The sequence below is a fragment of the Acomys minous genome, assembly GCF_964271855.1.
Source record: "Acomys minous genome assembly, chromosome: 4".
In the NCBI taxonomy this organism is placed as follows: Eukaryota; Metazoa; Chordata; class Mammalia; order Rodentia; family Muridae; genus Acomys; species Acomys minous.
In genome coordinates, this window is record NC_140486.1 from 129,886,957 (window position 1) to 129,900,510 (window position 13,554).

The 13,554-nt window shown below is 45.1% G+C and overlaps 1 long non-coding RNA gene across 1 annotated transcript; it reads left to right on the forward strand.

Annotated features, from left to right (window-relative positions):
* The first annotated feature begins 1,415 nt into the window (after positions 1–1,415).
* Positions 1,416–8,808, forward strand: LOC311596026. The gene is made up of 3 exons (XR_014778670.1): positions 1,416–1,470; positions 8,192–8,267; positions 8,537–8,808. It is a non-coding gene; the product is annotated as an uncharacterized lncRNA (long non-coding RNA).
* The last annotated feature ends 4,746 nt before the right edge of the window (positions 8,809–13,554 follow it).

The window sequence follows — 13,554 nt, forward strand, 5'->3', positions numbered from 1 at the left end:
AAATACAAATGTATTTGTGTAAAAGTACAGCCTGTTCCTATTTTTATAAAGCACACATTTACCATTAGTATTATACAAATGTGTATATGTGTGTCTGTGTGTGTTTGCACATTAGTGGTTTTTTTTATTTCTCTGATAAAACACCCTGAAAAAAGGGATGTAAGAGAAAAGGCCTTATTCTGGCTGCTAAGCTCAAGGGTTCAATCCTCCGTGATGAGGCAGCCAAGGTGTAGGAGCCTGAAGCAACTGGTCACGCTGCACTCACAATGTGACAGCAGAAGACTGAGTGAGTGCTGGTGCTCAGCTCACCTTTGTCATCTCACAGTCCAGGACTCTCTGCCGGGGAGTGGTGCTGCCCACAATTAAGGTATGTCTTCCCACACCAATTAACACAATCAAGTTAATCTCCCACAGCCCGTGTACCCTGTAATCTAGACTCCTTCCAGTTAACACTAATCATTGCTTAGACAGACAGACAGACAGACAGACAAACAGATAGACAGACACACACACACAGAAAGATCATATAGTCAGCTTTCAGTATATGTAGGTTTCATACTTATACATTTTTTCTTTTTAAAAATTAACTAATTTATTCACTTTACATGCTGGTCATGGCCCCCTCCCTCCTCTCCTCCCCATCAAAACTACTTGGAAGGGAGGAACTGTTTGTACTGCCCAGGTACAATTTCTTTCTTCTCACCATTCCCCAAATCATTCAGGAACCTTTTGAAAAGTATTTATGTTGTGCTAGGTGTTGTGAGTGATCTAGAGCTGGTGTAGGATATATCGTGACATTTATATAGGTATATACGTAGATAAAGTACAATTTGCGTAATGGTTTTGAGCATCCTCAGATCTGCTAAATGCAGCTGTTTCTAGAACCAATTCTCTGCAGATGGTAAGATCTCTCTCTCTCTCTCTCTCTCTCTCTCTCTCTCTCTCTCTCTCTCTCTCTCTGTGTGTGTGTGTGTGTGTGTGTGTGTGTGTAATATCCTACTTAAGCAAAGTGTCTTTAAAGCTAAACTAATCCTACAGAGTGTGACGGAGTCCTGAGAAGCAAATCATCCTGAAGGTGTTTCCGTGCTGGGGCCCCTCCCTGCCTCCCCGCTTTGTACTCCGGGTTTTTGGTTGAGACGCTCAATGGTCATAAAAGCTGTTCTTGCCCATTGAACAGGTCCTTTTCAGATCCATCCCTTACTTGTACCAAAGGAAGTAGAACGGAGGCTGATAATCATAAAGATGAAAGACATAATTAATGAAGTAAGAAAAAAACAGACACGAGTCACAGAACCAGTGCCAAAAACTGGTTCTTTGAAAACCATGAATAAAACAGCGTATTTCAGAAAAGGTGAGTCACGAGGAGACAGGCGGCACCTGTTAGGATGGAAAGAAGACGTCAGAAATGTGATAGTTGAGAACATTCTACGGCTGCTATAAAGGCCGTTAACTTGAAGATTTGCATGCAAGGTGACCATTCTCTTATTTATTTACTTTGTTCTTTAAGTTTTCATAGATGTATACAATGTGTCTTAATCATATCGTCTCCCTCCCTGCCTCCATCAGCTTTCCCTGGCTTAGCGTGGCACCTTCCAACTTCAAGCCGTCCCTTCCTCTACATCTAGTCAGTGCTGCTCACAAAGGCATGGCTGTGGGGTCACCCACCCACCCAGCAGCTGAGAGCACACACTGCTCTTGTACCACACAGCCCCCAGCCGCCCAGCCCCCGGCCCCCAGTACCCCAGCACCCCAGACCCCGGACCCCGGACCCCGGACCCCGGACCCCGGACCCCAGCCCCCAGCCCCCAGCCCCCAGCCCCCAACCCCCAGCCCCCAGCCCCCGGCCCCCGGCCCCCAGCACCCCAGCACCCCAGCCCCCAGCCCCCCAGCACCCCAGCACCCCAGCCCCCGGCCCCCGGCCCCCAGCACCCCAGCACCCCAGCCCCCAGCACCCCAGCACCCCAGCCCCCGGCCCCTGGCCCCTGGCCCCCAGCCCCCAGACCCCGGACCCCAGACCCCGGACCCCGGACCCCGACCCCCAGCCCCCAGCTCCCAGCCAGCTGGCTTACAACCGCTTTGTGACCCCCAGGTCCAGGAGATCTGACCTCCTTGGACATTTAAGGCACCAATGCAGACACATACATAATTTTAAAATATATATGTAATTTAAAACAGCAACACTAAAATACCCTGATCTCTTCTTTATTTTATCATGGTTTTCTCTAGATTTTAGGGATCTTTTGGATCCTCTTTCTAAATATTTGCCTCTATTTTAATATATTCCTCTGAAACCTTAATTAAACCCTATTCAGTTTTCAGTGTGTAACCCTCCCTGTCTTCCCTCCACACCCCTTCTATCCCTGGACGATGTTTAAGTCTGTCTTCACCAGCTTTTGTAGTACAATTGTTTTCAATTTACTTATTAATTTGTTGATTTATTACTTAATCTCTTTACAGCCCGATCACAGCCCCAGCCCTCCTCTCCTCCTAGTCTCAACCTTACACCCCCTCTTCCTAGTCCCCTCTCTTCTTTTTCTCAGAGAATGGGAGGTCCCCAGGTGGTATCAGTACACCCTGGCACCTCAAGTCGCAGTAGGACTAAGGTCATCATCATCCGCTGGTGCCTGACAAGGCAGCTCGGCTAGGGGAAAGGGATCCAAAGTCAGGCAACAGAGTCAGAGACAGCCCCGACTCCTATTGTGAGGGGACCCACATGATGACCAAGCTGCACATCTGCTACAGATCTGTATGGGGGTCTAGGAGCAGCCAATGCATGTTCTTTGGTTGGTGGTTCAGTCTCTGTGAGCCTCCATGGGCCCAGGTTGGCTCTGGAGGTCTTCTTGTGGTGTCCTTGACCCCTCCTGCTCACCCTGTCCTTCCTCCCACTCTTCCTCAGAACTCCTGGAGCTCCAACTGTTGTTTGGCTGTGCGTCTCTGCATCTGTTTTCATCGGCTGCTGGAGGACCAACCTTGGAGAGTCTTTTTTTTTTTAAATATATTTATATTTTAAGTGTATGGGTGTTTTGTCTGTGCACAACTTGTATCTAGTTCCCCAGGAGGCCCCTGAATCCAAAGTTGCAGATGGCTGTGAGCTGCCATGTGAGTGCTAGGAGTTGAACCCGGGTCCTCTGGAAGAGCAGCCTCTAGAAAAAGCGAAGAGTGCTCTGAACTGATGATCCATATCTTTAGCCATGTTTAAAGTTTTGATTACACTGCTTTTCAGTTTTTGAAGTCTCTCTGGTTCTCATGGCCTTTCTGAATATGCTCTGTCTCTGTTTACACTTCAATCTTCCCTTTTTCTTCCTTCCTTCCTCCCTCCTTCCTTCCATCCCTCTCTCTATCCTTCCCTCCCTCCCTCCTTCCCTCCCCTTCCCTCTTTCTTTCTTTCTTTCTTTCATTCTTTCTTTTTCTCCTTCCTTCCTTTCTTCCTTTGTTTCTTTCTTTCTCTCTAGTTTGTTGCTTCTCTTTCTCCTCCTCCTTTATCATCTTCTTTGTCTATATTTTTTCAAAGCAGGTTACTCTAGCTGTCCTGGGACTTATTCTGTAGACCAGGGATCCAGCTGTCTCTGACTCCTGAGTGCTGGGATTAACAATGATCTACAACCATGAGATCCCTTTTATTTCTTAAAGTACATTAAAGGTCTCATGTAGTCTGGGCATGATGGCCCTGCCATCATTAAGCTGTTGTGAATCTCTTTCCACCATCTGTCACTCCTGTCATCCTCACTAGCTGAGTGCTGCTTTCAGGCAAAAGCTGATAACGCTCCTTAGAATTTGAATCTCATGAATTCTTTGAGGTGTGAGTTCAATCCAGGCTCCTTCAGAGAGATTTTTTTCCCTTCTGTCTTCTGCTCCAGGGCTCATTAACATCTTGTTCTTTAGCTCCTTGGAGCACATTGGTACTTACAGAAGCTTGAACCAAAACTATCGCTGATGCGTTAATCTTGAACGTATCTTGAATATGACCCCTCAAAGGTTTCTCCCTTGACGCCGCACCGAAAGCAAGATGCCATTTTATTGTTGGTGTCTTGGTGTGGTAAGGTTTGTTTCTATATTAGACTTTGGTATTCAAGGTGTAGGACCTTAAAAAGTATGCATCAGGCTCTTATCAGACTTTTCTAGTCTTGTGCAAACCTTGGGGCCCCACATGTAGCTTCTGGGGGTCAAAGGGACACATTGTGACACATTCTCTAGGGCAAACTTAAACTTCCAGGGTAAAGGCTGGCTTAGTTTTTCTTGCCTTTCTGGGGTCTTGGGGTCTCTCAACTTTTCTTCTTCAATCTTCTACCATATCATACTCCACAGTCTGTGGACTTAAATACTGTATTTTCATTGTACCCAAGCTTTTTCCTGTTCATACGCGGGAAGTCATCAAGGTGCCAGGATCATTTTACACCACGAGAACTGAAATCCCAGGCTTGTCTCAGACTCCCTCATCCCTGCTCTCTGGCTGTCTGACCTTGTCAATGATTTTCCTCCAGTCTTCTTCTTTTAAGTGGTGATTTTAGTTTTCTATCTGTCCTTTTACTGACTTGTGACTCAGGGTTAGGACCCCCTTGTAACCCGCCATCTCCCGAACACTCTCACATGGGACTGGTTTAATCCTGCTCCTGACCAGGGACAGATATTTAGAAACTTCCACAGCTTAAGGTGTTTCTTCTCATCGTCCTTTTTAGCTCTACAGCTTATGTATTTGTAATTTCTGTGGAAAATCTTGCTTAAGGTTTTTTCCTAGCTGTTTACTAACTTTGTTGTTGTTGTTGTTGTTGACCTGCTTTTTTGACCCAGGGTCTCACTCAGTAGCTCACATGGACTCCACCCTCATGTACCAGCCTCCAGTTGTTAGGATCACAGGCATCATGCTTGGGACCAAAATTTTATTAGCCATTTTCCTTCAATCTCAGACCTTCTTTCTAGAAAAAAATATTCCTTCTTGATGAAATATACCCCTTTGAGGTTCCTTTTCTACTAGTTATAAATTGTTTTATTTATATGAAAAAAACCCCTTCATGTTACTTAAGTTTTAGTTTGGGCTTGAGTTTTTGAGACAAAGCCTGCTGGCCCAGCACAGGCTGGCCTGGATGGAGTTTGCTTCCTCTTGGCGTGCTGGAACTGCAGGCTTGCGCCCTGTGCACAGCAACATAGACAGACAACGGCACCGCCTCACAGCACTGAGCCGCCACCGGAACTCCAAGCACCACTCACCGACTCTCAGCACCCAGGACCACATTCCACAGTCTGTTCGGGTGTAATTTTGCTGATGACATCTCTAGTTTCCCCTCCTGCCTCCTCTGTTCTCTTCTTCGCTTCTGCTCAAACTGTGGTGAACGGACTCAAGGCCCACCCCTTGTGCCCGCCTCAGCGATCTCTCTGTCTAGGTCCTCACCTCGGGGTTCCTTTCTGGGTAACCTGGATTTATCCTGATGGTTATTAATTTTTCTCGTTTTTTGGTGAGATGCAAGACTTACTTTTAAAATCAAGGTATATGAATCCTTTTTTCCTCATGTATAATGCATTTTTATAATATGTCAGAAGTTGTATTTGCTATTTCATGGTGTATATTACTTTTTTTTCCAGTGCTGGGAGTTGAACTTGGGGCCTTGTGCTATGTACTCTGCTGCTGAGGAGCATCCCTTTGCTGTGTTTTGTGAACGGGGTTTCACGATGAATCTCAGATAGGTCTTGAACTCATGATCCTACTGGCCTCTGCTTCCTGAGTGCTGAGTTTGCAGGCATGGGCCACCACACCAGGCTTGCTTTTTTGCTTTTGCTAGTCCTATTTTTTTTTTTTTTAGAAAGATGTTTTAACAATTCTCTATTAAGTTGTAATCTCCTCCCAATATTCCGATAACCTGACATCCTTGTTTGGAAGCCGGCAGTTTGTCCATTGGAAGCGCATTTCCACTTACTGTTACCTGGTAAGAGGCAGGGGTTTACCAAGCCACAGCCCCGGTGCCGCAGGCTCATATTATTTTTCTTGGGTGGCGTTGCTCTGGTTTTTGCTTGTTTTTTCTTTGATGAACTTTCAGCTGCCACTGTGTGCTTGCGAATGCAGCCATCTTCGAAAGAGCATGCCTGTCATAACCTACCTGGAAGCCAGCTATCAATCGGATAGCCACCGCTGGCTCTCACCTGGTCTGTCCCCAGTGGTGTCACTAAACAGTAGGCAGGCTTCACTGACTCCAGATTCTACCTCAGCACTGTGGACTACGTGGAGTTTAGTCCTGGGCTGTTGGTGAATTCACAAATAGTTACTCAAAAAACAACAACAAAAAAAAAACAAAAAACAAACAAACAAACAAACAAAAACAGACAAACATGATTGATTCTTGCCGGCTTGCGTCCATTTCTGAGTCAGCGGTTTTAAAGCTGGAATTAGGTCTGTATAACACAAACCCGTCTTGACACAGCTGCCATTTCAGATTCGAATAACAGAGCTGGGTTTGGATTACCCAGCATGCACTGAAGACGGTGCCACCCACAGTGCTGCTGCCCGAGGCAAGGTTGCTGCCAGCTTACATCACAATACAAGTGCCAGCCTAAGTCACAGTACTGAGCGCCAGCCTATGTCACAGTAGTGAGCCCAGAGAGAACGTGACCTCTGGATCCGTAGCCTCCGTTCCTTCCTCTCTCCTTCCCCTTCTCTCTCTTGTTACATAATGAAATTATACAGAGATCTTTTTTTATAGAGATCTTAATTTTAAATTTCAAATGGTAGTAAACCCCCTAAAAGTTAAAGAATTCTTCTCCCATAATTTCAAACTTCTTGCTCAGAAAATTTCAAGACAGAAAGAAAAAGAATGTGTCTTTTCGGTAGGAATGAGACGGCTTTGCTGTGTCTTTTGATGTCCTTATCGTAAGATGTGCCCTTCTATTTTCACATTCTCTGGATGAATTATTAAACACGCTCCTATTGTGCCTCTGCAAGTCTTGTGTAGCATACAGGGGAATAAAAGTAAAAAAGTACAAGTAGCAAAAATAATGTATTTGAGGTTCTGGTCACTGTCCAAAGTACACTCAGTCCTTAGCTTTTGTGTATGTGTATATATATATTTTTTTCACCCTTTTATCTTCCATTGAGAACACAAGGTAATTATTCTCAGAGTTACCTCTGGGAGAGTCTCGTAGAGTGTCTGATAATGGCTTAACCCCTGCATTTTCTACCTGAGCACCTGTGTCTGTGTCTGGAACATCAGCAGAAGGCAACTCCATCAAGCCCTATAGACTATCCGCTGCCTTCATAGCTGTTTGTCTTATCCAAAACCCTCAAATGGCAGCAGTGTGCAGGAGATGACAAAAATATCTCAGGAACCATAATCCGATCCCCGAGACTGAGACGCAGCCCCTTGGCATGCTGCTGCTTTCTCACAGGAAGATGACCACCTGCTGCTATTCCAATTTGAGCAATTATTATAATACCATCGCTAAATAATTGCTCTAATGGAAATGTGAGACAATGTATTCATTCACTAGAAACCGTCTCTAAGATGTATAAAACTCATTTGTCCAATAGCCAATAATTCAGACTGAAAGACAGAGTGCATGTACCACAAGCCTTATATAGTCTTTCCCAAAATTCATTCTTTTGCCCTTACATGTGTAATTAAGAATATAGATTTTTTCATCTATTTTACATCTCCTTGGAATTTTCTTCATAGAATTTAGGTTCTTGAAAAAAATCCTCCAAGTGTTGTTTTTGCCTTTAGTGACCTCTGCTGTTTGACTTGCAGGCTTTGATACGCTAAATATTTTTTTCAATGTGCGGCTTATATTTTGAACTGTGGAAGTCCTTCACTCAGTCATCTTACTAAAAGATTTTTTTCTATAGCAATCTGATATTATTCAACTGTACACTCACGGGTCCTTTTTGTTTAAGCCACTGCTGTACACACCCACATCTCTACTGTGTTGATTCATAGTCTATGTTGTTTACTGGGTGGATGCTGACAAGTTGACTTTCTGTTTCTCTTGTAGTTGGGGAATATTGGAGAGGTAACATTAATGTTTTGAAACTTAGTGTCTAAGAAGGAAAACAGTTGCCTATTTTAACCCTTTACATGTGGGATTCTTCCTGGAACAGCAACTTTTATGCCTACTTGATGCGTTGCTTCCTGGGTGGGCTTGGAAGGCAGATCCTGCCCACCTCTGGCTTCTGCTAATCTGTTTGCCACATTTTTCTGCTTCTCTGTAGTTTGTGATCAGCCCCTTCTGAAGACCCAGATGTTCATTCGTTTTATTTACTGTATTGCTTCAAATAGAGGCCACTGGTGAGTTGGCTTCTAGATGGCTTTCCAATAGAGGGGGTTTGCTTCATGCGTGCTTGCACCCAGCTCAGAGAGATACCCTATGGTTTGAGTGAGCCCTGCTGGCAAGCTCACCACTCCAGTTAGCAGAACACTGGGGTGCATTCTCCCTTTCCTGTGCTCACTGATAAGGTATAATTTGTTGATTCAACTCTTCAAAAATTGCCATCTGTCAGCTTTGCTTTTCCTGATCCCTTGTCCTTTTCTTTTATTGCATCCGGTTGTCCTGGCAGAAGCTCAGGTGTTGGCATAGAGGAAAGACACTTGTCAACTCAACAGCAGCAGAAGTCTCACCAGAACTCACACCCTGCTCAGGCAATTTGATTCCTTTTCAGTATCAGCTGTGCCAATGATTATATTTGCCTTTTCATCGTCTGCTGCTATGTAGGAAACCACGCTGGTGCAGTATTGACATCTTTGGCCCAAAAGCTAGCTGAAGAGGCGCTTTGGCATCCATATTTTCCAAATAAACTTATGGTTGGTGTTCTCTGCTCTTGTTTAAGCTCCCAGGAATGATAATAAATGGTGACTGGATAATAAATCAGTTGTACCGAAGGCTTCTTTCCAAAAGGAACCGCATTCACATTCTTTGTAAAGACTTGGACAGATCTTTCTACAGGCATGGGCTGTAGGAAAAGTAACTTAATGCTAATGAGGAAGCAGACAAGTATGGTTTAACTAATGAAAGCGTTAAAGCATGCTGACAAGGACATCTTAATGTTTCTTAGAAGTGCTTTCCTCGATAGAGGAGTTCCATGCTGCAGGATGGTTGTCGGCATCCCCGGCTTAAATCTACAGGACACCAGTGGTTCCCTGTTGTCCAGGAAGTGTTATACATTTCCAGACTGTCCCTTGCTGAGAGCAAGTCCTTACAGATGAATACTAAGGCTGTACTGAAACACAAAGCCATTGCCCAGACTCCAAGTGGTGATGTTTAACTAGCAAATGACGTCACGGGACAAGAATTCAAACATGACACAAAAGGAAAAAACTTCAACCCCAAGAAAAAGGTGCAAGTAGTTCATTCAGACTGTATCTCTCCCCAGTACTCAAACTTGGGGCCTGGACATAGGACCCAACTGTCTTGCGCTCTAATGTTGACATTTCCAATCCCTTATTTCTTTATTGGAAACCGAGGACCTGTGAAACCTGCCCTGGATTACTGTTAGTGCACCGCTGCTTTCAGAACTACTAATTTTATGGGCAGATTCCCAGAATGAGAGGCCAGGTACAGCATGGATCTCGAGCCTAAGACTTCTCAGTGTGGACTTACATGGAGCCTGTCTCCATGTGGACGCTATTCCTTTTCTAAAAATCCAGATGTTTACAAGCCAACGATCTGTCAAACCATAGAGCACGGCCGCTGTGCTTGCAGACAAGCACGGCATTATAAATCCATTTCAGTTTCCTGGGAAAGCTTTTCCAGTGGGCATGCTAACCCATACAATGGCTGTGGAAGCTCAAAACAAAGCCTCCGTATTTTTGTGGCATTGAGTATTACAGTAAACTAAGCCACAGCCCTGTAATATGAAAACAGTAAATACCTAACATGATGTAGCTAATTTGAAATAGAAGCATAAGAGAAACCAAACTTGAAATAGAAGCATAAGAGAAACCAAACTCCTGCATTATCGATGAATTTCAATCAAAGCCACTGTCTAGCCTATACAATACCCGCCATTTAAAAATCATAGCTAGCTCCATAGTTTCAGACTAATGGGACCAATTATGTTTATTATGATCAATGGAGACAATGTGGTCATTCTTGAGTCTCTCAGGTTTGTTATGTTGGGAACAAAGAAAAGAAACTTATTCTAAGCACTAGCATTTCATTTTCCAATTCCATTTAATCACAGGAAGAAGCTAAACTCAAGGTCCCAGGCCCTAGGGGAGCTGGGGACTTCCCAATAGCTGAACAGCTTCTGGTGTTAGGAAGCAGTTGTCTGAGTCCAGCCAATTCTCACAACTTCTCTGTCTTGTTCCCAGGGTCAACGAAGTACATGTTCTCAGGCCCAGGAACTTATCTGTAGCCTGAGTGATGGAAACTCCCTTGTTCAACCCCTTACGTCAAAATATGACTGGGCAGTGCTCCAGCCCACCCCACTCGCCCTCGCTTTATGATTCCATCCTTTAAATATGCTGCACAATGTCCCTTCAGGGTTGTAGCTCAGCTCCCGAGTCTGTTCTTCAGCTTTGATCTGTCAGTAACGGCTGATTACAACAAATTTTTGTCACCTGCATTGACCTGGTGTTTGAATTATGCTGGACTTAAGTGGACTCCACAACAGTCACAAGAATTAAATGTTATTTTAGTTATCAGTTGTAAAGCTATTATGAAGTTATTAGTTATATATTGGTCATAAAGCATTCAGCCTTGTTTTTGGAACAGCAGCAAGCACTGAGGAACTCGAGAATGGCTAGCTCACTACTGCTTAGTTATACACTGAATATTGTTGGTACTGATTGAGAGAGGCACTGTGATGCCCCCATTAAATATTCGATAGGGACATCTGACGCTTTGGATTGAGTATAGTTTTAATGTGTCCACCATGTGTCCATATTCTGGATGCTGGTCCCTGGTGTGGTGATCTTAAGACAGGGACCTGCTAGAAGATCATTAGGAAGTTACACACATCAGAGAAGACTCAGGTGGTTCATCTGTGGCCCTCGCCAGTCCCCATGATGGAACTGCTATAGTAAAAGAGCAAACCAGAACCCTCAGTTTCAGGTCCTTGGACTCACTACGTGATCGCTTGTGTTCTCAAGCACCGCTGCTGTGATGTCGCAGGCCTTGTGACACAGCCAAGACCACCTTGCTCTAGAACTTCAGGGAACTTCTTTACCTTACGCATTTCCCAGCCTCAGTTATCTTCTTACAGCAACAGAGAACTAACATCTACGGAGGTAGAAGTCGGACGGTGCTAGCAAGAAAGGAAGTTAGAAGCCACTCAAGAATGATTCCCTTTTAAAAAATTGTTTGAGAATTTCACACACACACACACACACACACACACACACACACACATAAAGATTTCAGAAAGTCCCTGAAACCAACCAGCTTCCCTAGGCTCCACCCTCCATGAATGCATAAGCAGTAAGGACTGCTGCGCTGCGTGGGCGAGCTCCCTTGAAGAGACCAAGATGAGAGAACTTGGAGGAGGCTCAGAGATCTTAACTTCTCCTTAAGAAAGGGATTCTCTTCAGCCTGCCCAGCTGCCTGCAGGCTCTGTGATTGCTAATCTTTGGGTTCCCAGCTTCACGAGCCACCACACATGCCTGGTGGGCTAGGTTTTTGTGACTGTGCTTGAGTCACCTCTGCTTCTGTAAGTAACTCTTCACCAGCAGCCCCTGCAAGTAATCCCACTAAAACCCACTGGCTGAGCAAGTCGGTCTTTGGCAGCGCCCTTACCTTGGCCCATCGCTTGTTCCCCACCTGTGGTGGCTAGATGTTTGTTCCTATCTCCACAGGAATTATGTCACACAACACTGATGTTGACGTAAAACACTTAAACTTAGTGGTGGAGCTGAGCCCAAGTAAAGTTACCAGAAAGATTCGATCCGTCACAATGGCCAAGTCAGACTACAGAAGTTCCTTCCCAGCGGAAAGCCTGGCAGCCATAGAGGCACAGCACTTATGGAGTAAACGTCACCTACTCACACCTCAAACATTCTTTTCAAATAGACTCCAAACCGTTAAAAAAGGAACCACACAAAGTGGCAGGAAAACGTGGCCTGTGCTCCAAGGAAGACAGAGCTGACAGTAGCGAACACAGGTGGCCTAGACACTGGGGTGGTCAGACAGAGCCGGTCAGCTCTGACTGAGCTGAAGGGAGATTAACAAGAAGATGAACCGAGCAGAGCTCTCGGCTGTAAAGCCCTGTCTCACTGGGGGTTGGGCTACCTACCATGTATCTGGAAGCTATTTTGTATGTACTGCATGCAGTTGGCCAAATGAGAAAAGCACACCATGGGCCATAAATGTCCGCCTTCGTACTCTCAAGAGAAGGGAGCCACAAATTAGGGGAAATCAAGAAGGAATCCTAGAGTGTTTGACTGAAACTGGAAACATCAGAGTAAGAATTCACATTTTAAAATGTGCATTCAGTAGGCACTAACATCAAACATGAAAAGATTAGGAGCAGGTGGAAAAGTGCCCCTCAGACTACCGCAGAGGAGGCCCATCTTAACGCCGTGAAGCTTGGCATCTTGAGACTCCCAGTGGTTCTGCTCAAGAAAATTATTAACTTCAAAGAAAATGGTGCATCCTGAGAGTGGAGAAGCCTGGAAGCAGACAATGTTAATACGTAACCGAGGCTGATATCGCTAACAATGAGGCCCAGCCCGTTACAAGCCCCTACCCATTACAAGCCCCTGTTACCATATTTCTGCAGTGTCTGTTGGAATCATCAGACAGACCCAAACCCAAAGACAATTCACAAAAAGCAGGAACTCCTTAGAAGTCTGGAGAAACAGGAAAAGACTGACAGACTTGGAGATAGAGACAAGACAACCAAACACAAGATGGGGATCTTAGATTGGATCCTGGACCAAAGGAAACCAAACACTGGAAAGATCCAGTGACGGAGAAGCAGAGCCTGCTGTTTGGCAGCTGGTAACGTGCCGGTGCCCACTTCTCCCTTCTGATCACTGTCCCAAGGTCATGCTAGCTGTTAGCAGAGGAATCAGGCCAAGCATGGGCAGGTCCTCTCCATATTGCTCTGGCAAATTTCCTGTGAATCTAAAACTATCTCAAATTTTAATTTTAAGAGGATTCCAAGGGATCCAGTAAACAAAGCAGGCTGTATGCCTCAAGAGAGAATTTCCACCAAAACGTAGCAACTGATAACCATGTTTTAAAAGAATCAAATAGAAATATCAGAACGAAGGAATACCAACAGCTGGGCTGGTGAGATGGGTCCGCTGCTTGAGGCACTTGTAAACCCTCTCCCGAAGCCCCGGGTCCGTCCTGGGCTCCCACAAGGTGGCAGACAAGAACAGCTCCTAAGAGTCCTTCTCTGACCTCCACATGCTCTGGCACAAGTGCCTGGACACACAGGAACAAACAAACAAACAATAAACAAGAACAACAAAAAATTAAGAAGTGCCGATAGCTATTTCTCACAAGTGGGACCGTATGGTAATTGTGCAGCCACTAGGTGGAGCAGGCGGAGGGAGGGCTGTGTGTGTCTTTTCCCAGGACATTCAAATAATAGCCAAGCGTGGGAACCACTGGACTAACCTAGTCACGTGA